General features: G+C 48.2%; 1 long non-coding RNA gene across 1 annotated transcript; it reads right to left on the bottom strand.

Annotated features, from left to right (window-relative positions):
- Positions 1–11,395: 11,395 nt before the first annotated feature.
- LOC113601120 (uncharacterized) lies at positions 11,396–19,071 on the bottom strand. Its single transcript, XR_003422272.2, has 2 exons — positions 18,690–19,071; positions 11,396–11,966 (listed from the first exon to the last, which is right to left on the bottom strand). It is a non-coding gene; the product is annotated as an uncharacterized LOC113601120 (long non-coding RNA).
- Positions 19,072–27,224: the final 8,153 nt, after the last annotated feature.

Genomic DNA, 27,224 nt, shown 5'->3' on the forward strand with positions numbered 1-27,224 from the left:
GCGTGTCCCCTCCGCGGGTGAGTCTTCCAGTGCTGGGGGCACCGTTACTTTGCACCTGCGGTCCCAGCATCACCTCCAGGAAGTAAAGTGATTGAAGACACGGGAAGTGTTCACTAGTGTGCAGTGGCTGACGTGCTGGCCGTGGCTTGTCACATACAGAGCCGTCACGTGGAGGAGGAGGAGCCCTGGGTGAGGGCCGGTTCCCTGGTCCGTAAAAGCTACATTTTTTTGTCTGTAAAACAGGAACGAGTGTTTGATGTGAAATTATCAGGCTACCTGGTCATTGCCACCACTTTGTAATGCCAAACTCAAAGGGTTTACTGAGTAACTAGTTAAGAAATTGGACGTTTGATATTGCTTTTGGCTCATCTATCTAAAATGCCACTCTGGGGCGCCTGTGTGGCTCAGCTGAGCATCTGACTCGATTTTGGCTCAGGTCAGGATCCCAGGGTCGTGGGATCAAGCCCCACAATGGGCTCCGTGCTGAGTGTGGCACCGGCTGGGAATTCTCTCTCTCTCCCTCACCCCTCCCCTTGTGCACTCTCTCTCTGTCTATATAAATATAAACAAACAAATAAGCAAACAAACAAACAAATAAACAAAAGGCCACTCCTGGGATGCCTGAGTGGTGCAGTCAGTTGAGTGTTCAACTCTTGATTTTGGTTCAGGTCATGATCCCAGGGTTGTGGAATCAAGCCCCTGCCTAAGATTCTCTCTCTCTCTCTCTCTCTCTCTGCCCCTCCCCCTGCTTGTGCCCTCTCCCTCTCTGTCTCAGTAAGTAAGTAAATAAATAAATAAAATGCTGCCATCACTTCGTTTATTGAAACAGAATCCATCATCCAAATTTTAGTTAAAACCTTCCCAAGAGACGCCAGCTCGGGGAACTCGAGCAGATCTTGTTGGAACCCCTCCAATTCGTCTATAGGGCTAGTGTGTAATCATTCCTGAGCAGTTTTGCTTGGGAATCACTGCTCCTGCGGAGACTGCGAGATCCCTGGCAGGAGAGTAACGTATGGGAAGGTATCCGGCTCTCATGTTATCTCCTTCTTCCCCATCATTCGTGGCCACAGCGTGGCTTGAGGCTTTTGCTCTGGGCCCACCCAGAAGGGCGTGAAACCCTGGCTCAAAACTCTCTCTGTCTCTGCGGCACACGCCCGTGCACACATACGCACACACGCCCCTCCGAGCCACCTTACCTCGTGCCACAGTTGGAGGACACTCTATCCCAGGGGTTAGACCCCTGGACCTGGGTCTTCTGGTGGGCGGGGCTACGGCATCTTAGAGCAGCACACAGCCAGCCGTCGGCCACTCCTCTGCCTCCTGTCTTCTGTGAAGTCCTGAAAGGTGGCTGGATGGCTGGGCATCGACAGACGAGAAGACCCATACTGTGCCGACGGACCCCAGTCTCCCAGCCCAACTGGCTGTGATGCCCTAGGTGGTGGTGGCCTCACAGAGTCCACACAGAGGCCACGGAGGAAGGAGAAGGGAGCATAAGGCTTAGGTCCCGTAACCTGGCTTCGTCATTAACCCAAACTGTTGAACTGAGCATTCACCAGACATCGGGGGCCGGGGGGGGGGGGTGTCGAAGGGGTGCCCGCTATTTGTAAAGTAATATTCATTTGCTCTTGGGTATAGACATTCGTGAGCCCGGCAACCCTGGCAGGGATTCTCCAGGCGACGAGGGCAAGAATAAAACCTGCCTCTGAGGCCCACCCCAAATTGCTGGAACCTTCTGCTTCATAAATATGGTTGAAATGAAGATCTGCTTTCAAATTACAATGATCAGAAAACTAGCACGTTCTCAGCGGATGTGTTTGGAGGTCCCCGTATCTGAAGATTTCTCATCCATCGAGTCTCCACAAAAGGTGGGTCCTGGTGTTTTCTGGTGTCAGGCCTGTGTTCCCCCTGTTCAAGGAGAGGCAGGACATTTGATAAACACTAACTCCGTCTTCAAGGTCAGACGTCACTGGAGCGTCTTCTCCGTGTCTGTAAACAAAGGCAGGCGCTCTCCCCTTTGGGGCCCAGGATGTTCCTGCACTTGTCTGACCCCATACATGTTACACTGTGTTATGAGTTTTTTAACTCTCTCTCTCTGTCTCTCTCTCTGTCTCAGCTGTGCTCTCTCAGATGGCACAAATCACGACCGATGCTTTCCTGTCGTCCCAACATCTGTCCCAGTGGCAGATATGGGAAGTGAGTGAATCGGCCAGTGACAGCCACCAAAGCTGTCCTTTCTCACACCTGCACCAACCAGATGAAACAGGTTAATTTAAAATAATCAGTCCCCCACATAACGTAAGATAGTATTATACTTTTCTTTGAAATACCTTCTGCTGCTTTTTCTCCCACAGCACAAAATGATGTGGATAGTAAACAGATTTCTGGATTGAGACTTGCCAACACTTTTCATAGGCTCTTTTTCCTTCTAGGTGCTCTGCCAAAGCACTTGACATAAGGCACCCTCATCAGGAACGGATAGATTTGTCTTCCTAGACGTGAGGTTCACAACAGCAGGTGAGCTCTGACCAGTTTCTACCGGAGCCTCGGCGGTGCAGGAACAGACCGGGGGCTCGTTCTTACTGGGGGACTGAAGGTAAGCCACCACCGCCATAAGCTCACACCTGCAGACAACCGTTGTTCGCGAAGATTTCTCCCCTTCTTTCCGCGTACTCCTTCTGCGGTTACCCTGTGTACAGGTTTGGGAACTTACAAAGCAAATCACAAAACATAACAGGATGGCTAAGGGCTGATGAAGGTAACGTTCTCATCTAGAGGTGGAAGAGATTGGGGAGAAAGAGGTCTTTGTTTCTAGAAGGATCTCGGAAGTCAGAGACGTCCTGCTCCGAACAGTGAAAGCGTCCGCCGTTTTCAATGCGAAGGTACCGCTGTCGCACGATATCCCTGAACCGTGGGATACAGACACTTGCAATTATTTATATCTGCATCAAAACTTTTGCGGAAAAGCTCTGCTTTCAGATTCTCACTGAGCAGACTGTAATTTCATTGTTTTCGACAGACTTATTTATGTTTACCACCTCAGGCAGCTAACCAGAAACCCAGGGGAGGTACTTTTAACTGGAAAACAGTACATGGTAGACGCACGTTGCTCTGGATTTCCTCGACTTATTACCCCCTTCTTTTGCTAACGGAAGAACTCTCCTCGTGGGGGCTTTTCGGGCGGTAGAGACGACAGGTGATGCTGCTCCCCAGTGCGCGGTCACACGCAGGCTGTCCCATCAATGCAACCCACACCCCTGCCTCCGGGCCAAGTGTGGGCAGACCAGAGTTTGTGCAAGGACTTTAATACCGAAGCTATCAGGCTGACCAATTTTGCGAGCACTGGTAAGCTACTAGTGAGTCACAACTGATGCAGGGCCTCCCGCCTGCCAGTAATCTTGGCCTCTGCCCATGCGGGCTGCCGAGATGCTCCTTCACGTAAACCGTCTCCCGCGGCTTTGCCACAAACCCTTAACTGGTCCGCCTGCTTTCTCCCTGGCGGACTCCAGCCTGCTCCCCACACAGCTGTCAGAGTCGGCTTCTAAAGTGCAAATGATTGTTTTTACTCTTTTGCTTAAGAACCTTCAGGGCCCCAGGCTAAAGTGCCAGGTCCCGGAGGTTTGTGAGGTGCACCCCGGTCTGTGTGCACCGGCTGGAGCCTTGAACAAGCCACCCGTGCTCCTGCTCCAGCCGCACCCAGCCACCTGCAGATCCGGGAAGACTGTGCTTTTCTGTCTCCCTGTCCTTTCCCCCTCGGCCTCACCAGCTTGGGGTTCCTGGGTGCCCTGTCCCCTCTCGCTGCAGCCATGCCATCTTTCTGCAGTGAGCGGCCACACTGTCCTGGGTGGCCTCAGTGCACACTTTGCCCCCCCCCCCCACTAGTCCCACATCAGCATCGGGCCCAGGAAGTGCCCTGCGGTTAGCAGCTCCTCATCGATGGCTGAGAACCTGCAGCTTGAGGAGCGAGGGGTGAAGTCCCAGGAGCACTCATGGTTATGGTCCAGGGAGGGCCAGCAGACTGAACGAGCCCTGTGGACGTGAGCATCCCGAGACAGCTGCGGGCAGGTGTAGGGGCACCACCCCGGGCCTCTGTGTGTCCCGCTCCCTGCCCGCTCCCAGCCCTGGGCACCTGTCATACAGGGGCCGCTGCTTCTGGGGCCCTGAGAGGCTTCAGGAAGGCTGTGGGGGCGGCCAGGGATGCCGGGGCCGGAGGAAAGACAGAGGGAAAGAGCACTGGAGGATTTCACGCACATCGACGATCACGTGTGGGGCTGGGGGTTGCAGTGCCCCCCTCTGAAGATAAGAGGCACGCAGTCCTGCAGGAGAAAGTCACCGGAGAGCACAGGAAGGCAGGGGAAGTGGGGGCGAGCAAGGAAGACGAACACCAGTGGGGGAGGACCGCGAATAGCCAGTAACCCGGTGTGTTCGTCTCGCAAATTCCGAGCTGAGAGCTCAGGGTTTAGGTGGAGAGCCCACGGGAGGGGAAGCATGCGGGGGTCTCTGTGTCTCTGGCAAAGACCCTCAAGGCTCTGCGGATGAGCACCAGCTCCTGAGCACAGGGCTGACGAGCACGTTCAGAGAGGGCTCATCCAGAGAAGGCACCTTAAGGCTTCCCAAAGAGTTTTTTAAATCAAGTATTTTACAAAAACAAGCAGGTGTGTGTGCGGGTGCGTGTGTGATGTAAAAAGGGCTGTATGTGGATTATCTACCCCCAATCTTTCCACCCTTCTTCCCCACCAAAACTGGGAAAAGTTTTTATTTGGTTGAAAGGCTAGAGAATCTCCAAGTTCAGTGATGCTGCTTGGAAACCTTTATGCAGACCCAAATCTGGTCAGTCCCCCGCACTGGCAATGAATGACTCCTCCATTGTACCTCAGGACATGCGACCTTACAAAAGCCAGCAGACAAACCTCTAAAAAGAAATCTATCCCCAGCAAACGTGCAGGGTACGTCAGATCACATGGTAAGAGCGGCCCTAAAACCCTCTTTCTGGAATTAGTTTAAACACCCACCTCTGTGTGTTGGAAATGAAATCAACATGGCAGACTCAGAGTCGCATTTCTGGACCTTTGACCTGATGTTTTTAAAGATCTTTGCGAGTGTGGTTTGCATGTGTAGAATTTGAAAGCGTTGGCCATCACTGCGTTTGACCTCAAACCATTTTTACCAGCTCTATAAATAGAAAGTATTGATGTTTTTACAGAGCGCTGTTCACTGTCTTGCATTTTCTCGGTGAAAAGCTAAGTGTGCTTCTGTCTACAGCGGCAACTGCCCTCACAACGGAATCAAGTTTCCATTCCTTCAAAAGAATAAAACACAAAAGGAATGCATCCAGCCTGTTGAAAGAGCGTCTCCTGGGGGTGCCTTCCCACTTATTTTAGAGGCACCCCGTCTTTTCTCTCTCCCCCGACCCATGTGGCCATCAACGCCCAAAGCCGTGCTGTCTTTGGAATAACGCACTTGGTTCTAGAGCTTCTGAAAGATCCTTAAATGCAGTGCAGGCTTGGCCTCCCCCGGGGAACAGAGGGAACAGAGGGGCCCCGGTCTCTGATCGTTGGAGCCTCCCTCAGCCCAGGGGTGCAGGAATCAGTCACTTCCTGAACGGAGCGTCACTATCACACTGCTTTCCTTCTGAGCTTCAGGAGGACTTATAAATATGCATTTACAAATGCATCCCTGCGGTGGGGCAGACATAAATCCCCATAAACTGTCGCCATGCAGAAAGTAAATTTTACAGTGCTTGCCACGAAGACCGACTCTTTTCTCCTTCTCCAATTAAAACAACTTAACGTTTTGTTTTCGTTTTTGTTTTTGGAGTCTGAGATTCTCTCTCCCTCTTTTCCAATTTGATTTTATGACCTTGGAAAATTTCTCCTGGTGACAGTGTGGTTTTTTGTTTGTTTGTTTGTTTGTTTATCTTTTAGCCTACATCCTGTCAATGTTCCCCAGACCCCAGTCCGTTCACCTACATTCTGTTTATGCCTCTGTCTACAATATTCATCGTAAGACAGTTCGCAACGCAAGGTTGTCCGCAGCATGACTTTCATACACCCCTGCAAATATCTGCTCCCGGCCAAGCATTACTGAGGAGTTTCTGTGAGCTGTTGACAATAGATGTAAAGCTCCTGCATTTTCTCAATTACAGAGACAATAGAGAGATGCAAAGTGATATTGCAAATTACGTCTACCCCCCCCTCAAAAAAAAGGTAGAGGGAGAAATTAGCCACTGTCCTTCCTCTGCCCCTCCCAGATGCCCGCCCCTCCCCCATGCCACCATCTGTGCTGGCTCTGGCACTAGATTTCTCTATTAACAAAGCCCCACCTAGTGATTCTGCTTGAATTCACCACCCCGGCCCCCCTCCCTCTCCTTGTGCCCCCAGAAAACACGACTCCCTAATGCTGATCCCTTTGTCTACAGAGTCATGATCTGAAAAGGCGCGCTGCCCCCCCCCCCTTCTTCCCAGGCTAGGTTTCCAGTGCTGGTTCAGGTCACAAATCAGGAGAAAAATCAAGGGTCCTGTCCTTCCCGATTCCTTTCAACAGTTTCTAGAACCCACCTCAGACAGAATTCAACTCAGAGCGCGTGTAACCCGAGAATACAAGGACACGCTTCCTGGTGGCTACTGGGCTCCTTAGAAACACCACTTCATCATGCAATCAGCGTTTTATTAAAAAATTAATGCCTGTGAAATGAGTTTTTGATACAAAGCCGTGTGCCTGTGACTTTTTTTTTGTTTTAAAAACATCAGTCTCTTCAATAATTCATCTTTTATTTCTTTAGCCTTGCTAAATATTAAACAGGTTAAAGTTAAATATTTGAAAACTCGAGGCAGCTCGAGTCCCTCAGAGAAGGTCCAGGCGAGGCGCCCTAGTGCGGCTGCCTCCTGGTAGTGTTTGTAACGTGCGGTGACGGGTGCTGGTGGCCTCTGTGGGCCAGATGTGTCCTTTGCTTGGATCTTCCCTGTGGGGCAAGCGACGTGGGTACCCACGCGTGCATGCCCACCTCTGAGCGGCTGCCAGCGTCCCGTTACCTGAGATTGACGGTAGAAACGAGGATTCTGAAACACGGGAGGATGTGTACCTGTTATCAGCAGCTGGGCCCACTCAGCTCCGAGACAGAGAGAGAGAGAGAGAGAGAGAGTGTGTGGGCACTCCCCATACGCGGTCAGCTCAGCCACGGGGTTATCCGTCCCCCAGCTTTAGTTCACTCACTTGGGGGGGTCACCACATTCCCCGCCCCCAATCTGATTCACTGAGGCAACAGCATGGTCCCTTTCTTGCTGAATCATCTACATGATTTCACCTGAGTTGATCTGAGCTAAGAGATGTAAATGCCTTTCCTATCTGGCCCCCTGACAACACACACCCTTTTCATTATTAGCAGTATTAGTTTCCAGTCGGCCGAGGAATTAATTTTAGAGTGTGTGCTTGGGACATAACTTCCAGGGTAATTTTCCTCGGATGGTTTCTAAGCTGGCTATCAGCATTGCTACCTCTCCCTGACACCTTATGAAGACTGATGGCAATTACTACACTATTGACGTTTAAAAAAATTCTTTTCCTTGCAAATAGCACGTGCCCATCGAATGAGAGATGGGGGTTGCTTTAAAGTGTGTTGGGCTTTCGATGTCCACCATGGCAGAAATGAATGCTTGCTCAGAAATGGCCACTCAGAAACCTCAGCGCAGACGCAGAGACCGTGCATCTCCCAGTCAGAACAAACATCAAAGAACAAATCACTGAAGGTCAAACCATGCTGTGCTGCCGGCTCTGGATCCAGCCCTCAAACAATATTTCCACCTACTGGAAGAGAGCAAACTTGTAAACTTGACCGTGTCTAATCTGACCTTCTGCGTCGAGGGCATCCATAGAGGAGCCTATGATGTCATCCCCAGGAAAACAGGTGGAAGGAAGGGAGTATGGCTTTGTGAAGAGCGTAGGTGCTTGGCTAGCAGGCGTGATGCTGACTCCACCCGGGCTTCCCTCCCTCTGTCCCCTTCTTGGCCCGCGGAGCTCGACCAGCTCTGGAGCACACAGGCTTCTGATGCTCTTTCGAACAGAGCCTTCTGATGACAGCAACAGAGCTTTTCATGAGGCAGAGAAAGCTGTAGGCAGCCGAGTGGACGGAAACACAATGAAAATGCTAATGGGAGGCTCAGATCCACTGCCATGTTTTATTAATGACATCTGCACCATATTTGTAAAATAATTTGCATAATATGTTAATTCTCTGAAAGAAGGGGGGGATGGGAGCTCATAATAGCATAGGAAATCAGCACTTTCCCCCACTATTCCAGAGCTTCGTAAGGCTTTCAATTGTATTTTTTTTTTAATAGGGATCCTTATTGGGCTTAGGTTCCATTTAAAAGTCAGTCAAGATTAAAGTTTGAAATCTACTTTTTGGGATATAAGCTCGTTAGTAAGTGTTCATCAAGGCTTCAGACCCCGTAGAGTAGTTTTGTTTTTAAGACGAAGGAAAGATTCAGCAGCGACGGAGCCGCACGTGAGAGGAGACCAAGAGGGCTGGGAGCTCACAGAAGCACTCAGAATCTGGTCCTGCCACTGGCACGAGGCTTCCTGGGTTTATAATCGTTTCAGTCATCAATTTGCTACTCTGGCACTTTTTTTTTCTTTCACACAGTATGGAAATACCACACTACAACTCCTTTCTTAAGTAGAGGGATTTGTCAAAATTGTTCTAGAAATTTCTAAGGGGGCAATGAAAATACCGGGCAAAGGAACCAGTTGAAGGAAAAAGACTTTGGGGCAGCGCAGCTGAAGAGATGCGGATTCAGGGACCCTGGAGTAAACACCAGGGCGGCTTTGATTCTAAGGATGCTGGGTGATGACTATGCTGATAGCACCCCTGCCCCCTGCCCGTGCACAATTGAGCTTCCCCTTTTTAAAGTTTAACAGGTTACCCTTTATTAACACTAATGAGTGCTGGTCACGTAGGTATGCCCATTTCAGTGGTTTCAAAAAATAAAATTTGAATTCTCCTTGTTCCTAGTCCACTGAAGTTTTCGCAAGTTAGAAGAGTTCGTTTGTAAATGACTCTGCAACTTTGCAAGCCAGGGTGCTACGTAGAATCCCCGTGATCTGAAGCCTAGAAAGGAGGCTTTCTAAAGAGCATTCCTCAAACCAGAAACGCTTAGTCGCTGGAAAATCTGGGCAAATTTTATTCTGCGTCCACTGCTGTAAACAGATGAGGCCCAAACAGAACAGTGCAGATCCCTCTCTTTTTGCCTTTGAATTCTGGAACACGCGACTCACAGAATCAAAGTAGTATTTAAACATGGCCACATAGGGGAGCGCCCAGGTGGCCGCCAACTTCGGCTCAGGTAGTGATCTCAGGGTTCATGGGTTTGAGCCCCGTGTCGGGCTCTATGCTGACAGCTCGGAGCCTGGAGCCAGCTTCAGAGTCTGTGTCTCCCTCTCTCTCTGCCCCTCCCCCCTCTCAAAATAAATAAACATTAAAAAAAAATTTAAACATGGCCACATAGGTATGGGTAACAACCAAATACTCTAAGAAGGTACAGAAAAAAGAATGAAAAAAAAATTGTAGGTGCATCACCAACTCCTCTGTTTCAGGAGTTTTGTGGCCGTCCAGCACCAGTAACTGTTGGGAGGAAGGGGTTATTCTTATCGGTTGGTCCAAGAGAAACATTTGTTATTTTGAGAGTTGCCAAATTGCCCTGAGTACATAGCTTCTCCCTTGACTTTTAACATGAAGCTGATTTCAAGCTCTTGTCATAATTTATTCTAGTTACTGAATGAGCTTAACACACATACTTCGTACACATAACTTAACACACATAACTTCACCCATTCCTTTCTCCTCCATTGAACACCTACTGTGCGCCCAGATACTGTGCCCTGTGGTAGGGCTGGCGTGTGAGAGGGTTCCTCCTTGAAGGCTGGGGAAGTGTGTTTCTCCTTTCTACCCACACTGTATTTCTCAGGTCAAGTTTCTGAGGCTTAATTGCTAAGTGGGCCTTGCCTTTGACAACCTGATTTCTTTCTATAAAAATGGGGAAAGGGGAAGCTCAGCATTTGGGCACCCGTTCTGTGGATAATAGCTGTCTAGAGGCGTGCTGTTTTGGTTTGCCTGCAACACTAGAACACCTGTAAACTCCCAAGAGAACAGCGGACCATGACCCGAGAAGGGGTGGTAAAGACTGTGGGACGCCCAACATTTCCTGCAACAACAGAACTAAGTCCTCCATTGGAAAGTTCAACAGACTTAGGGGTTCTTCAAGCACCCTCTCTGATAGTTCCCCCGAAACAAGCCAAAGACTGACGCCAACATCTCGTGGAAGGCTGTGCCTTCTTCCAAACTCGCCCCTGCCAATGGGAGGCACCACTGAATGTGTGTGCCCCCCCCCCAAATTCATGTGTTGGAATCCTAACCCCCAAGATGATGGTATGGGGAGGTAAGGCCACTGGGGAATGATCAGGTCATAAGGGCAGAGCCCTCCTAATTAGGATTAGAGCCCCTTTTTTAAATGTTTTTTTTTAATGTTTATTTATTTATTTTGAGAGAGAGAGAGAGAGAGAGAGTGCACTCAACGGAGGGAGGGGCAGAGAGAGAGGTAGAGAGAGAATCCCAGGCAGACTCTACACTATCAGCTTGGAGCCGGACACAGGGCTCAATCCCATGCCTGTGAGATCATGACCTGAGCCAAAATCAAGAGCCAGATACCCAACCGACTGAGCACCCCAGGCGCCCAGGATTACCAGGATTAGTGCCCTTTGAAAAGAGACCCCACAGAGCTCCCTCACCCCTTCCACCGTGTGGGGACATATAGTGACAAGCCTGCAGCTGGGAAAGACCCCTCACCCGCCCAGCCTGCCACCCCAGTCCCAGATTTCCAGCCCCAGAACTGTGAGTGATAACGCCATGCTGTTTACAAGCCGCTCTGCCTGCCGTATCCAGTTCGAGCAGCCCAAACAACTTAGACGCTAGCAAACTGCTGAGTTCGAGCAGCCCAAACAACTTAGACGCTAGCAAACTGCTGAATAAAATGCACTCTGTCTTCTGCCCTGACAAATAGATCTTCATAATTACAAAATAAATTAAACGTGCCTAGGTCTAGATGTTCTGATGGTGGGGCAGACATGTTTGGGGAGGCAATAAAATATTCACACACAAAATTAATAAATTATCATGTATTTATTTCATGCAATTTTCCTTGCCTTTATTTGAATAAAAATCACTGATTATGGTCGTATAATGAGGATATTTTTCACATATTTGTGTTCTACTGATGATAATGGCAGGTTAAGCAATCTTTCTTGGGTCATGGTTTTAAGAGCTTTGTAGGCAAGGTTTTGTTATTTCAATTTGGAAAAATATCACGCCGCCAAAGCAACGGAAGTGGAAATGATAAATACAATATTTTTAAAAACGCTTTTAATATTTATTTTTGTGAGTGAGAGAGAGAGAGAGAGACCGGGGGTGGGGAGGAGAATGTAAGCAGGGGAGGGGCAGAGAGAGGGGGACAGAGGATCTGAAACAGACTCTGTGCTGACAGCAGAGAGCCTGACGTGGGGCTGGAACCCACGAACTATGAGATCATGACTTGAGTCAAATTCAGGCGCTTAACCAACTGAGCCACCCAGGCGTCCCTGATAAATAAAATTCTTAAGGCAATTCACAGGTTGGAAAATAAAGCATGAGCTCTATATGTCATATCTGAACATTCCAATGCGGCTGTATGGGATGAATCATTATTGCAGAAAATATTGAAATATTATAATTTTGTCATATAAATGACTATTACTAACATAGCAATTTTCTCTTGAATCAGTAGCTGGACCCACAAAGTATGTCTTGAGTCTTTCAAGTTTTTCAATGCAGGGAAATTTTAAATAAAACCCCAAATTGGAATATGTCATTCATGGTCAGAACAATCTCCTTAGACATTCATCTGGGGGTGATGTACCCAGGAATTTTCCTCATGTTAGTCCTGCAAAATACAAACCATACATTAATGAATGGCAAGAAAGCACATAGAAATATTCAAACAAGCTGAAAAGTGCTTTTGAAAATGTCATAGAAGTCTCATTAACTACTTTTATTAAAACAATTCACAATTTTGTGTTCAATAACCATTGAGTTCCCATGTAAAAAATGAGTATCATGTTCAATCTTGTAACATCTAGACCTACACGTATACAGATTTAAGATCCAACTGGACTTATTTAATGTTGCAAAATGTTCCTCTCTGCATCTTTCTCCACCTTTGTGAAATCTGCACTAATTCACAAACACCTTTGAAACAAAAACTGATACCTGAAGAGAAGCGAGGTATGGAATCTCCCCGTTGCTGGGGAGTGACACTTGATTATGCAAGAGTCTGTAGCATCCTTGCTCTCTGAGAAGAAGGATTTGACAAGCTAATTAATTTGTCTTTTCTTTTACCTCAGTCTTTCTGACTCACACTCCCTCTGAGCTGACACCCAGCCCCCACCTTCCATGCTGGCAGCTCAACGCAAGCCTTCCCTCATTTAGTCACCTCTCATGTCAAGGTCATAGCAATGGGTGCGGAGAAGGAATTCTGGGGATCGCACCATGCTCCCTGATGAGCTATTTAGGGTTCTGGGCCACCCAAGACCACACTAACAGCCACGGTAGCTGACGAGAAGCTGGGCACCGGCTGAACTAAGGAAGGGGCGACTTGAACAACTGTCCAGCCATGCCATCGGGAGCCAGCTGATGACCACATTTGCCTGGCACCTGTAAGGCCCTCAGAATATTTATTAAGTGGGTGATGAGTGAATGAATGAAGGCAGGAAAAATGAAGAGAAAGCCATGCTTGCCATAAAGGCAGACAGGTGCATCAGCAAAGACGTGGCAGTTTGGGGAAGGGTCTCAGAAGTGGGGTAACTGGAGGAAAAGAAATCCACCTCCCAAGGAAGGTGCGCTTTCCTCTCTGGACTTGACCACCAGGCATTTTGTCCCTACGAAGCGACAGGATCTTAAGCAGGCCGGGGGTTCCTCCTGTTTACGTTGAGTGCTGTCCGGTTATAACCATGGCCAACTTTTACACATTTGGTTAACAATTTGAGGCTCTGCTTCTGAAATCTCAATGCTTCCTTTGCAACTTCAAAGAGAAATCCCAGAATCTAGCCAGAAAGTGAAGCTGGCCTTATGGTATTCCCACGCCCCGCTGAAAACAGGAAGACAGCACAGTGATCATGACCACCCCGCACAAAGGGGCTCCCGCCTAGACCTGTCCTTGGCTCCAAAAGCAGCGAGGGCTTCTCTCACTCTGGACGGGTGACAGGTGCAGGCAGGGAGCAGAAAGCAAGATGAGGTCAAGAAACCAGAATTGATCTGTAAATAGAAAACAAACACTCCTATGCGGTCACAACCTACGGGGATCGCGGAAGAGCCACGTTTGTATCTGTTTGGCCCGAGCACACCTGCCTTCCCTGCTGGGTCCTCAGCAGCGCTAGGGAAGAAATTCCGTGTTTCCCATCTTTGAATTCTCGGAGCTTCCCACTCTGCCTGGAACATGACAGGTGTGCAAGAAATGCCTGCAGCTGACTGATTCTCCATACCTTCCACAAGTTCTGCATTAAGCTCTCACCACTCCCGCCATGTCCTGGAGCTTCAGTTTTGTTCCCCCTTTCTTTTTTTATACCAAATAGGCAGAATTTCTAGATGACTCAGTGAGTGAGGTTCACCTCTCCCAGGTACTGGTTTTTTTTTTTTTTTGGAAAAAAATTATTTTGGGGCGCCTGGCTGGCTCAGTCGGTGAAGCGTCCGACTTCAGCTCAGGTCATGATCTCGCAGTTCGTGGGTTTGAGCCCCACGTCCGGCTCTGTGCTGACAGCTCGGAGCCTGGAGCCTGCTTTGGATTCTGTGTCTCCCTCCCTCTCTGCCCCTCTCCCACTAGCGCTTTGTGTCTCTCTGTCTCTCAAGAATAAACAAACATAAAAAAATTTAAAAAAATTATTTTGATATAGCCTGTATTACATTAAGGCCTTTAAACTCGAACTTGAATCAGAAACAGCCCAGAGTTTTATTATCGGGGACCAGCAAGGGTCACAGAAGACATACGGTTCTATTTTCCATCTATTTTCAGAAGGATGGGCTGAACATTCACCACACCAAAGCAATGATCTCCAACATTTAATTAAAAAGCTTCAAAAAAAACCCCACAGACCGGTTTATTCCGGTACGTTCCTGGGGCTTCGTGTGCTGTTAGAACTTCCATCCATCTCTGAGCCTAAGGCCTTCATGCAGGGCCTCAAACATAGTAGCTGCTCAATAAATGCACGGGGAAGAAAGAAATGTAATAAAGGAAAGAAGAGAAGGAATGGAAATCAGGCATGAACCCGGAGGGTCTGCTTCCCGCCCTGCCTAAGTGGCAACGCCAACTCTGAGACTTTTTTTCAGGCTCTGACCTTTGTGGGCAAGAGTTCCCGAACTTCAGAGGGTCCGTGGGTAGCGGCTTGCTAAACCACAGACCCCGGAGTCTTTCCGTCACCCGCTGTTAACATTCCTATTCAGCAGGTCTGGAGTGGGGGCTGGGACTCTGCCCTCCTCACAAGATTCGGGTACCAGTGATGGGGGCAGCCCGGGGATCAACAGGGACAGAGAACCACCGGCTCCCAGGAGCACAGGTTCAAGCTCTGGCACAGACCCCAAACTGCTTCCTGAGAAGGACTACAACTTTACATGCAGCTGTCCCTACAGCCCCGCTCTGTGCCGAGTGGGGTAGCCTTCCCTTCGGGTTTCCTGATTTTTTAAGGGAAGAATTAACTCTGTCCCTGTTTATCTGGCCACCAAGGTTCCTGTGTCCGTCCCCACTCAGCAATTAAGGCGATCCGTTTCCATGCTAACGACCGTCACTGTTATCTCCGGCCGTCCAGCTGCCATCAACAGCCTGCTTTCCGGGAAATAATACTGGGGAAGATAATCTAAGGGAAGCTGTGATGTAGATATGCTAAGTTCCATCTTTGGACCCAATTAATGGCCAGAAAAAATAAACATGTTCATGAAATTATACCTCAATATCATGTCTGATTTTTACTAAAAGTTGCCCCAAGCTATATGTAAATGAATACTATCGATGTACTTGCCGTGAAATGATGGTGATATGACTGTGCAGTGTAGTGTCTGAATCTTGCCGGCTGGGCGTAGGCCACGCGGAGAGCGATCTTCCCTTCTGTGAGTTACCGGGAGCTGCTACCTCTCACGTGCTATGTTTCCTGCTCCCTGGGGCTGCCAGGAAGCTCAAAGTTTGGGTTTATTTTATGCACCTCGCCGCTGTAGCCTGCTTTGTTTCTGATGCACTGAATTTTTCACATGGTGTTTGTTTGTTTGTTTTCTTCTGTTTTGTTTGCAAGATGCCTGAACTCCCTTTTAGAGAGAGGACAGGTAGGGGTTCCCGCGAAGTCACAGTGTTACTGTGATAAACGGCAAATGCGTGCAGTGTTACTTTATTATCAGTTATTACGATGAACACGATGAAATAGTCGCCCATGGTAACCACGAACGATCCTCGTGTGTGGCCCCCGTGGCCACTGCCCGGCTTGTACTGCTCGCGTCCGTCCTTTCCTCCCCACCCTCTTCTCTCAGAAGGGACCCAGAAGGTTCTCCTGTTCATCCTCCGTGGAGTTCTGAGCTGCCCTCTTCCAACTTCTCCCCACCTGAGTTCATGGATTCACCTCTTGGCGGGTTTCACCTGCCTCTGAGCCCACAGCTCCCAACCCAAACTTCCGGCTACAGAATCTCTTCAAGTTCCGGAACCCGTCACAACCAAATAACACCCTGCTACTGTTGTGAAAGTGGGTAAATACTACACACGTCGAGAGCATGAGATTGCATTTGGAGAGTTCACTGTTCTCAAGGAAGACGAAAAAGCACAAGTTGGGATAGTACCCGTGCGCCTTGATAGAAAGCTCTACTCTGTAATGTGGGTTGTCTAGATCCTTACTTCTCCGCGCAGATCCTTGGTTATCCCTCTTGCCCATGGCTTCTACGTGTTACTTGAAAAATCCATTCCCCGGGCAAATAGGTTGCAAAGCCCCTCGTCTTCTCGGAGACACTCGTTACAGGGGATTTGGGGGCGGGGGAAGGTATACTTGTAACGTACTGAGTCTTGTGTGTTCTTCATTGTAAGATGCACCGTTGTTTCATGTGCCACCAGGACAGGAAGAAAAATAATGCCCATAAAACTGTGAGACAAGGCTTTCTTCTCATTTCAGATTTCTGATTTCTACCGATTGAGGTTTTCAATATCTTATTGAGGTGTAACTGACACTCAACAAACTGCATATCTACTGTTCAGTTTTTGTGTGTGTTTACCTGCGATGCCATGGCCACTATCAAAATGAACTCACCCGCCACGTCCAGATGTCTCCTCCTGCCCCTTCGTCGTACCTCCCTGTCCCTCCCTCCTACCTCCACCCTTCTCCCCAGGGAAATGCTGATCTGATTCCTGTCTCTACACAACATTGTGCTAGAATTCCATTTACGTGGAATTGTACAGATTCTTCTTTGTATCTGACTTCTTCCTTGCGGCAGAGTTAAGAGTCATCTACTTAGAATAAATATCACCAGTTCATTTTAGTGCCGAATGGTGTTCCATTGTGTGAATAGACTGGTTTGTTTATCTGGTCACCTTTCATGGGGTTTGGGGTTGTCTCCACCTTTTGGATATTACAAAATAACCTGCTATAAATACTTTCGTACATTCCTTATGTGAAAATATGCTTTCATTTCTTTGGTTTTATGACCAAAAATGCAGCCTATCTTGGTAAATATTCTGTGTGCATTTGAAAACACTGTGTATTCTGCTTTGTCTACAATTGTCAGGTCAAGTTGGTTGGGAGCGTTGTTCAAATCTTCTATGTTCTTATCGGTTTTCTATCTTTTTTAATGTTTCTTTCTTTATTTTTGAGAGGGGGGAGTGGAGGGACAGAGAGAGAGAGAGAGAGAGAAAGAATCTCAAGCAGGCTCCACACCATCAACACAGAGCCTGATGCAGGGCTCAATCCCATGAACTGTGAGATTATTCTGACCTGGGCTGAAATCAAAAGTTGGATGTTTAATCAACTGAGCCACCCAGACTATCTCTTTATCTTTTTGTATCAATTACTGAGAGACAGGTATTGAAATCTCCAGGTTTTCTGCTTCTTCTTGCACATCTCTCGGTTCTTATCTCAGGTATTTACAAGCTCTTTTTGGTGCATAAACCTTCAGAAATGCTGTATTCTCTTGGCGAATCGATTCCTTTGCCTTTATCCAATGAACTTTCTTATCCTGTAAGTGTTTTGTTGACTGAAATATCGAGGGGTTCTCACTACCCCCTCATGCTGTAGGATTTACAGCTAAGTCACATGTCATTAGGGCAATGGCAGATTGGCCACCTGTGCTTAGCAGGTGCATAAGGATTTCAGGGATGTTACAATGCACAACATCAATGTATGCTTAGAACTGGTGATACACAGACATTACAGGGCGGTTGTGAAACTGATTCTTTTTAACAGAAATCTCGCAGGAATGTTCTCTGGTAAGTCTTCATTCACCTTGGGTTGCTGTTTCGACAGTCCAAACTCTTTTCAGCAGTGCTATACAGTGACGTGATAGAGGCAAAGTATCGTTTTGGGCACACTGTTAAAGGTGGTAGGTTGTGGGTGGCGGGGGGGGGGTGGGGGTGGGGGAGCGCCTGGAGGGCTCAGTCAGGTAAGCCACCGACTCTTGGTTTGGGCTCGGGTCATCATCTCACGGTTCATGAGTTTGAGCCCCCTTCAGGTTCTGCACTGACGGTGTGAAACCTGCCTGGGATTCTGTCTCCCTCCCTCTCCCTCTCTCCCTCTCTCTCTCAAAAATGAATAAATAAACTTAAAAGAAAAACAAGATGGAATGGTTGTTTCTGCTTCTCCCTGAGGGGACAGTCACGAAGTCCTCGGCTCGGGCTGCCTTCTTCACGGGGACACTATCCTGCCTGTGCCCGTTATTTTGTGAAAGATTTCCTTACTCTTGTAAGTCTGTCTGCATTCTGGCCATCACCGCACGCGGAAGACACCCCAAATGGAAACCGTTGTCTTCCCCCACGCTCCCCGGTGTCTACACCCATTCTCAGGTAATGAAATAAATGTGGATATGGTCACATGCATGCCAGCATGTGTGTGCGTGTGTGATCCCTATTCATTTTGCCCACTATGCTCTTGCCCCGAAGTCCCTGTGCCTGTCACCTCTCCTGGATCCCTTCCCTCCCTCTCTCCTTCCCCACATCACACCTGTGCTTCAGCGGCCCTCAAATCCCCATTATGCCTCGGGCGTGCGTTTTCCCTTCATTGATTTGTGCCAAGAATACACTTAACTTTTAAATTTACATCTAGAAAATTATTTCTCCTCCACTGACACAGCTCCAAGTGTGTCCCTCAGCAGGGACGCCCCACGGTCCCAGGGCACAGTTAGCCGCTCCCTTTCATCTGTGCCTCCTCCCCACTCATACCTGCGCTCAGGTGCTGGCTGACCGTTCCCGGCTCCTCCTTGGGGCCGCGTTCTAAGGAAACATCACCTATTTTGTTAACGACGTCTCCTCTACTGTCTGTCATACACCTCAACCTGTCAGCTGAAGGCTGCACGTGTGACGGCTTTCCTACCCTCTGCCACTCTTACAGACCCCACCCGGAGTCTGGCCTCCTCCAGTCTCCCGGGGGAAACTCACAGGTGCCTCCTTGCCCCTCCCTCCTCCGCCTGTGCCGCAGCCAGTCCCGGTTGGCGCCGAGGTCTGTACGCTGCTCTCCGGTCACCTGTCTGGTGTCGTCCACGCCCTCAGTCTTCCCGTGACAGGGTCATGCTCCAGCCATGCGCTGCCCTTGGGTGTGTGCCTGCAGTTCTCAGGTTATCTTATTAACTCTCCATATAATGGGAGGGGATATTTATCTACCCTTTGGAAGAGCATTATTTCTGGGAAAAGAGCCTGGATTCCTGGCAGAGGGTAACCGGGAGGACCATTGCCCTGTAAACAAAATCGCATCCGTGCCGCACCTAAACGGTATGTTCTAAAGGGCTGTGTGCCTGCAAGCCAGCCCTGGCCACGGCAGGGCCCGGGCATTCCGCAAATGTTTGCCAGGACCCTGGCCCCTGCTCTCTAGAACATTCTGGGTTCTCAGTAGTGTGAAGCAAAAGAAATAATTTCCCTAAGCTTACACTGGTAGATCGAGACCAAATGAGAAACTGATAAAAAACTCTGAAAACTCAGCATGTACAGAACTAAGATTGCATTTTCATGACCTTGACCTTGAATGACAGCCATACCCGAGAATGGGAAGCAACATTGATCAAGTATTTTGGAAATCAGTAAAAAAATTAAAATGGCAGATGGTCAGAGGGGAGAATTCATACTTTTATGTACTTTTATTCATTCATTCGAGTCAAATCCAGTCCTCTCCTCTGCCGGAGGACAGGAACGGAGACCTTCATTCAGGTATTTCCAAACAATTAAAGTGCCCTGGTTTTTAATGTATTATCCCCAAACGGGAAACTTTTCTTAATCTACTCATCGTTAAACTTGGGAAAATCTTCTCGGTTTAGCTTGTGAAATAATTTGCCTAATGCTTAAGCTGATTGATATTTTATTTTTGCTGGAATCTCGGACATTTTCAAAGTCAGTCAGCTTTTACAAATGGACGAACATCCCCCAGGCACAGTGTGCATATAAATAGAAGCTGCACAAGTCAGGCTTCCTCTCCAGATCATGATGTTAAAGATAAATTGTAAGTAGTTTTTCGAAGTCTCAACAAGTAGGTCTACCTTCTAAGGAGCCGTATACATTTTATGCAGATGCCCAGAGCTGTCCCAATACATGTGTTAATGTCCTGAAGAGAAAGTAATCTGAATGTATTGCCTCAAGGTAACGTATGTGGATTTTTAAATTTAATATTGCTTGCTTTCCCATTCAAAAGAACGTTAACCATCTTCCAGTAAAGAAAGTAATACAATTCGGAGGAATTCTTTCAACTACATAATTTTCAATAATCCATAAATGCCTTAGGATTTATTTTAAAAGAAAGAGTCATCACCAGATTGCTTACATTAATTCTTGTAAAGCCACGTTCAAAATTCATTTTGGGCCTCTGACAAAGCTTTTATAGTAAGGATGTTTTGTTTTGTTTTGTTTTGTTTTGTTTTGTTTGTTTCATTTATTAGATTCACTTATGTGACAGTTAACAAAAGCTGTTTACTTGAATGCTCAAACAGGCTATCATGTTTTCAGTGTGTTGAAAAATGTGTGTTATATTTGCCTTTTGATTATTAAAGAAAAAAAAAAGACGGAACGGACTTTTCAGCTGGTCTGCTCCTTCTTGGAAGTTTCTAGTTTACTTTTGGCCCCCCAGTGCCGGTCTGTGCCCCCAAATCCAACAGAGATGTTTTCAAGAACAGTTTCTGTTCTCGAACAAAACAAGAGTTTATGATTCACTTTCAGACTTTGTTCCTTCAGGCTAACTTGTTTGTCTGAGAAAACAGATTCCCGACCCCTGCGCTCGGAGCAGGATCCTTGTGCCCCTGTTTTTACTCCTCTGTGGCTCAGACGACGTGACTTTTGGCCCATGAAACATGCACTCGAGGCAAACGGAGAAAAACATGATAATCTTGTGAGGTCTTTTCCAGCGACACACCGTCCCCAGCAGAGGACAAGGGCAGGCATGTAAACTGACCCAGCAACGAGGGACAGAGACTCTTAAAATCCCCCACCCTGCCGGCTGCCGGAGGTGTCTCTGCCCTGTGTATCTGGCCTGCCCGGACCTGTCAGCCTGTTACATTTGGATACATTTATCCCAGCCATTGGCAGCTTCTTCCGTTTTCTTCCTAGAGGCTCCCTCCAACTGCTCCGTTCATCCTCTGCTGGGTGCTGGCTCCCTGCTGGAGTCTTCTGCCTCTGCTCCGGTTGATTAAAATTACTGTCCCCTTATCTCCCAGCCGGCCACCTGCTCTGAGCTCTAAACGCAGGTGGCTACGTCTTCCAGTGGAAAGACAGAAACCTGCTCCCTAGCCTCTACTCGTAGGAACACGACCGCATGGAGGGTTTGCCATGCAAATCAGCTAAGAAGGCCCAGTCCCTGCATTTCTACACAGTAAAGGAGAGATAAGGGCCAGTGACATTTAAACACCTCTCCCTTCAAGCTCAGGAAAGAAAAAGGCATTGTTGGCGAGTGGTAAGTATGGAGCACCAATGTCCTACGGGTCATGCGGCTCAGCGAGGCCTCAGTGTGCACTGACACCGTGGGGAGCTTGGCCGTCACCCCACAACTGTGCAGGTGTAGTTGCTGTCGTGACGCAGGGGCACCCACAAGCTTCGGGGCGGTGGGATCAACCAGCTCCCCGGAAGGAAATTGTAGGCCCAGCATCTGACCGGAACTGGCCCCCATTAGGCAGAGAAGGAAAACAAAATACCCACCCGTGCGTCTGACTCGTGCTTTGAGTCAGGAGGTCCCTCCCAGGCAATGCAGGTGCAGGGGGGGAGCCTGGGCCCAGTCTGCTTTGCGCTCGCCCCCTCCTGCCTGGCAGGAAGACACAGGGGGCCTGCGGGCAAGGCGGGAATAGTGATCAGAAGAAGGTTCTGGCTTCCTGCCACCTCCTCCCTGACCGCTTTGAACCTCAGAGTCCCCTTAGCGCCAGATGGGTTTGCCCCCCGCAGAGTTTTTGAGGATCCCATAAGAAAGCACTTGACGAAACTCTGAAAGGATTGCCTGGGGCTCGTCCGCTCTTTGCGACTCCATTTCTTCTAGATCTTTCCCCAGCTACTTTTGCCCAGCTCTCCTCCGCTCTGTCCTCACCAGCGACCCCTTATTGCCTTCAGTTTCTCCTTTTACCAGCTTTTCTCCCTTCTGTCTCTATTTTTGTGTTCTCTTTCTCTGTCCTCTGTACCGGGGAATTCAGAAAGTGTCAACAAAAGCTTACCTTACCATTTCACCCTCGCTGGCAAGAAAAGGAGGGCTACAACCAGATGCATCTAAATTAGAAATGTTCCAAACATACACACGATCCTGCCTGCTAGAGACAATGAAGGACGAGACTGTACCGCTCAGATAACTTTGCTGAGAGATGAGAGAATTGTGTGTGACTTTCTCCTCGGCGTTTTCAGTCTATTTGGTTTTTTTTATTTTTATTTTTTTTAAAGAGAGAGAATACGAGTGGGGGAGGGACAGAGAGAGAGAGAGGGAGAGAAAGAATCCGAAGCAGGATTCTTCACTGTCAGCGAACAGCTCGATGCGGGGCTTGATCTCACCCGCCATGAGATCGTGACCTGAGCCGAAACCAAGAATCGAATCTCAACCGACAGAGCCACCCAGGTGCACTAAATGTTTTCAGACTGGAGTAAGCTTATCCTGGGGCATCTGGGTGGCTCAGCAGGTTAAGCAGCCGACTTCAACTCAGGTCATGATCTCACAGTTCCTGAGTTCAAGCCCTGCATCAGGCTCTGTGCTGACAGCTTGGAGCCTGGAGTCTGCTTCGGATTCCATGTCTCCCTCTCTAAGCCCCTCTTCCGTTCGTGCTCTCTCTCTCTCTCTCAAAACTAGATAATTTAAAAAAAAAATTTTTTTTAAAGTAAAATAAGCCTATCCTAAGAAGCTAGATTCATTTCCTGTTAATACACAGACCAAGTGCCGAGGACACACGCACGCGTGTATGCGTGAAATCTTTTTCCATAAACTACTGTTGACTAAAAAATACTCGCAGGCTGCAATGGTAGAATAAAGCATAATTTAGAAATTATTTTTCATATTGTTACAATAGGAACCGAAAGAGGAGATGGTGGGGAAGAGAAGAGGGACAGAGAGGGAGAGCAGGAGGTGGGGAGGAGAGAGGGAGGGACGAGCAGGGAGATCCATCTGAATGTAAACCCATGGTGCATAATGGATGGCACTAGTTCCCGAAATCCTGTCTGTAAAAAACATTGTCAGGGAAGTTTTATGTCATTTTTAAACCCAGATCCTTGTCCCCCACCCCGTGTCTTCTGACCTGGGAAACCCGGGCTGGCGTCCTGGGGGACCTGGGCTGGCGTCCTGGAACCGACCCGGCTCACACGCCCTGCAGGGAACCTACCTATAGGGGTTCACTTTCAGGTTAGTAAAATTGTCTCCAGATCCATGTTTCATGCTAGATTCCTCCAGGGAACTCTGACGATAAGGGGGTTGGTTGCCAGATGGGGTCCAGGCATCAGTCCTTATAAAATCTTCCTCCATGATCCCCAGGCTCAGCCCACGTCTGAGGTGACTGTCTGGAGGGTATCAGCTTTGGGCTCAGAAAACCTAGGACTCCAACACCCTGCTGTGTGACTTTCGACACATGAGTCCACGTCTCTGGGCCTCTGTGTTCACCTCTGGAAATTAAGGGACAAATCGTTTCCGCCCCAGGGATGGGAGCAGTGGTTCTTAAGCTAGGCTGCCTCTCACAATCATCTGGGAGGTTCTGCCTGGGTCAGACCCCACCCCAGCGGAGTCAGAATGTATGGCAGCAAGCCAGGCTTCAGTGTTCGTGAAGCTTCCCGGACGACCTCCTGCTCGAGAGCCCGAGGTTAGAGACCAAGTGCCCTCTCATGCTGGTATCAATGTTGTGCTCCTAGCAGTAGGGCCTGGGGGTTTTGTGGGCAGCCAGGAGCGTCTGGGGTTGCTTCAGAACCGGCACCTGCAGGTGCGGGGTCATCTACTGGAAGCAGGCAAGCGTCCTAGTGGAACAGAATAGTCGGGAGAGAGACAAACAAGGGGTTTGCTTGGGTCTAGCACAAGACAGGGGAAGCTGAAAAGACTGGATGTGCCGTCACTTAGCAAAAACTTTGGTTGCAACTTGTGGTCAATTTTTTTGTGTGTGTCTTGGATTGAGGAGTTGATGCTGGGGCATCTCGAATTCTCCTCCTGACTTTTGAACTCTCACCTGTCCTCTTCCCGGGCGAGTTACTGATGCTGATGTTCTGTCTTTCCATCTATGAAAGGGGAATTTCTTTGGTATCCATCTGACCTGAGACCCTGTGTGATAGGAGCCATCATATAATGCACACCGAGTGTAAAATCTCAAGAAAGGTGTGTGAGCTTCTGGGGGGTTCTCCCACTAGGATGGTCTAATTTAAAAAAGAAAAAGAAAAAGACCAAAGGTATTTTCTCCATACCGCTCACATAAAGACCGTGCTTTCCGCGTATTTCTACAAAGACTGCTCTGTGTAAATTTTATGATTGTTACGCACTATAATAATTAAGTAACAAAAAGCTATGGGGAAGATTACTTTCCCTGAGAATCAGAACAGTGATAATGAAACAGGGCCAGTAATCTGGCTTTAATGAAATGGGGAATCCAACCCACTACATCAGAGAAAGCAATAAAATGTGTTCCCATATCAATAAAACTCAATTCTCTATGTTCTTATTATGTAAATCAATACACCCTGCTCCCCGAAGAAGACAGCGCCTTGCCCTGCTGTGGGTTTTTGTTTTGTTGTGTTGTGTTTTTTCGGGGATACCTTACAGCTTACTTCGTACGCAATTAGTGAATAAACAGGTCTGTTTCTGAAAAGTCCGTTCATCACATCACTAGATTGCCTGGATGGCATTTTCAACGGCGAAACAATTTGCACAGCAGATATACGCTTACGGGAAATTAGGCAAATGGTGGAGCTTTAATGCATACGGGCAAGAAATTAATGTAAAATTTGTGGGTGCTCAAGCCACTCTTTCTAGTAATCCTTCCAAATCTGTATTTCATCTAGAAAGCTTTTATTTTAAAACCAATTTAAAAAGTCAATAATCATTAAATATGCAGAGACATCTGTGTGCTTCCTGCATCGTATTTCATTCCAAATTAGGCCATCCGTGTTTTGTCTGTCTGTCTGTTTGTTTGCTGCATCTGTGGGGAACGGTGTGATGTCAAAATCAATTATGCTGGATCCCCCAATGCCGATGGTTCCCCCCCCCCCGCCCCCTGCAGACGTTACATGAAAACTGTTCTTTCCCCGTTGGGCCCTTGAGGGACGGGGGAAGAGAACGCTGCCCACTGTGCGTGGCCCAAACCTCCTTCCCGGGGCCCGGCCTGCCCTCTCCGGATGGCCTCTCTCTGACGTCTGCGTGCCGCACAGTTGGCTCTGGGGGCCCATGCTGCCTGTTCCCCCTCTCGAACCCGTATCGTCCAGTGGGCCTCTTTCCACCTTGACATTTTGACACACTGACAACCGGCCGAGAATTTTCCTACCTGCCCCTGCGGATTCCGAGGACTGGTTTTCACGGGACAAGGTGACCCCCTTTGTAAGGGCATGTCCTCAGGGACCCCGTGGTGACCTCACCCAGGCCAGGACGCACTGGGTACAGAATATAACTTCTTGCTATTTGGCCTCTGGAGTCACTCATTCATTACACAAAGTCTTTATCTTTGTGCACATCCTGGAACAATACTCTTAAATAAATACTCTCCGAGGCATTTTACTCCATGGTTATTTACTTTGCATTTCCATGATCTCAATGGAACACAGAAAGGGAGGAGATAGAAGGCTTGGCAAACAATAATTTGCCACCATCTACGCACAAGGGGACAACTGTGAGGTTCATTGTTCTGTTTTAAAAGAAAAACACGTCATTGACTTGACATAGTGCATCTGTGTGCGGACCAGAGTCATTTAGGAAATTCCACTTGGCAAAGCCCACGAGGTAACCTCTGTCTCCAGAGAACAGAGGCCACGTGGCCATGATTCGTCTTGCAGACCCAGCTCTCAGCCTGGAGGTCTCGGGCAAGTCCTTGAGATTCTGAGTCTGTTTCCTTCTTCGGTCAGGGAATAGGTGTCCCACCTTCTCCTCCCCGTCCTGTGTTGAAAGTGAGAAGCTGTGCCCTGACTGCACCCAAGTCTGAAAAGCCACGGGAAGACATACAAAGGCATGAATTTGCAGCCCGCTTTGAAAGTGATCATCCTGACGTTCTGGGCCTGGATTTACCAGCAGCAGCATCGTCGTATTATTATTAGCAGGAGTTGAAAAGCCCGATGAGATTAAAAATTATTTTTGAAAGGGCTTCGAGTCCACAAGTTAAAAAAAAAAAAAATCAGAATTTGTTTTGGACGCGACCACATTCGTCAATGAGACCTGCTACTCGAGTCCCCTGCTTCTTCCTCCTCCTTTTCAACTATGAGCACAAAAACCTGCCCTCAGCAAATACACAGATTCCCATGAAAACGTGCCAAAAGGCAAACAAGAGTGGGAGAGGATATACGATTCCTCAAGGGTCACTGTGTTTGCTCCTACTTCAGCCAAACTGACTTCATTCACAGCCTTACGGAAGCATGTGCTAGATTTTTTTTTTTTTTTTAATTCAAGTGATTCATCACTTCCATACGACACCCAGGGCTCCTGCCAACAGGTGCCCTCCTCAGTGCCCGTCGCCCATCCAGCCCATCCCCCACCCGCCTCCCTCCAGCTGCCCTCAGTTTGTTCTCCGTGTTTAAGAGTCTCTTATGGTTTGTCTCCCTGTCTGTTTTTATCTTATTTTTCCTTCCCTTCCCCTACGTTCATCTGTTGAGTTTCTCAAATTCCACACATGGGTGAAATCATATGATATCTGTCTCTCTGAGGGATATATTTCGCTTGACATAATACCCTCCAGTTCCATCCACGTCTTGCAAATGGCAAGATTTCATTCTTTTTGATCACGGAGTAATATTCCATGATATATATACCACATTTTCTTTATCCATTCATGTTTGTTTGTTTTTTTTAATTTTTAAATGCTTATTTATTTTGGGGGGGGGGTCAGGGGAGAGAGAGATACACACACAGAATCTGAAGCAGGCTCCAGGCTCTGAGCTGTCAGCACAGAGCCTGACCTGGGGCTCGAACCCACAAGCCACGAGATCATGACCTGGGCCGAAGTTGGACATTTAACTGGCTGAGCCACCCAGGCGGCCCTCGTGTTAGTTTTTATGGTAACCGCCGCAGGGAGGCTACCCCAGAAGACTCGTGGTTTATTTTTCCTTCCATGTATGAACACTGGGGAGGATGCAGGCACTCAGATTCGGGCTCTGGATCTTTCTGTAGCGGCCATGACAGCGCAGGATGGTGAAAGTCACATGTGCCTTTTCAAGCCACAGAGGAGGGTGGATGTATGCAAGGAGGATCTCAGGTGCTGGCTACCAATCTGTGTCTCCTCACACACCTTGTGTCCAGTTGCACGGAGTAGAATATCTTTTTTTTTAAATACAAACCTAGAAGTTCGGACACTTCCAACC

This window comes from Acinonyx jubatus, chromosome A1, assembly GCF_027475565.1.
Source record: "Acinonyx jubatus isolate Ajub_Pintada_27869175 chromosome A1, VMU_Ajub_asm_v1.0, whole genome shotgun sequence".
Taxonomy (NCBI): domain Eukaryota; kingdom Metazoa; phylum Chordata; class Mammalia; order Carnivora; family Felidae; genus Acinonyx; species Acinonyx jubatus.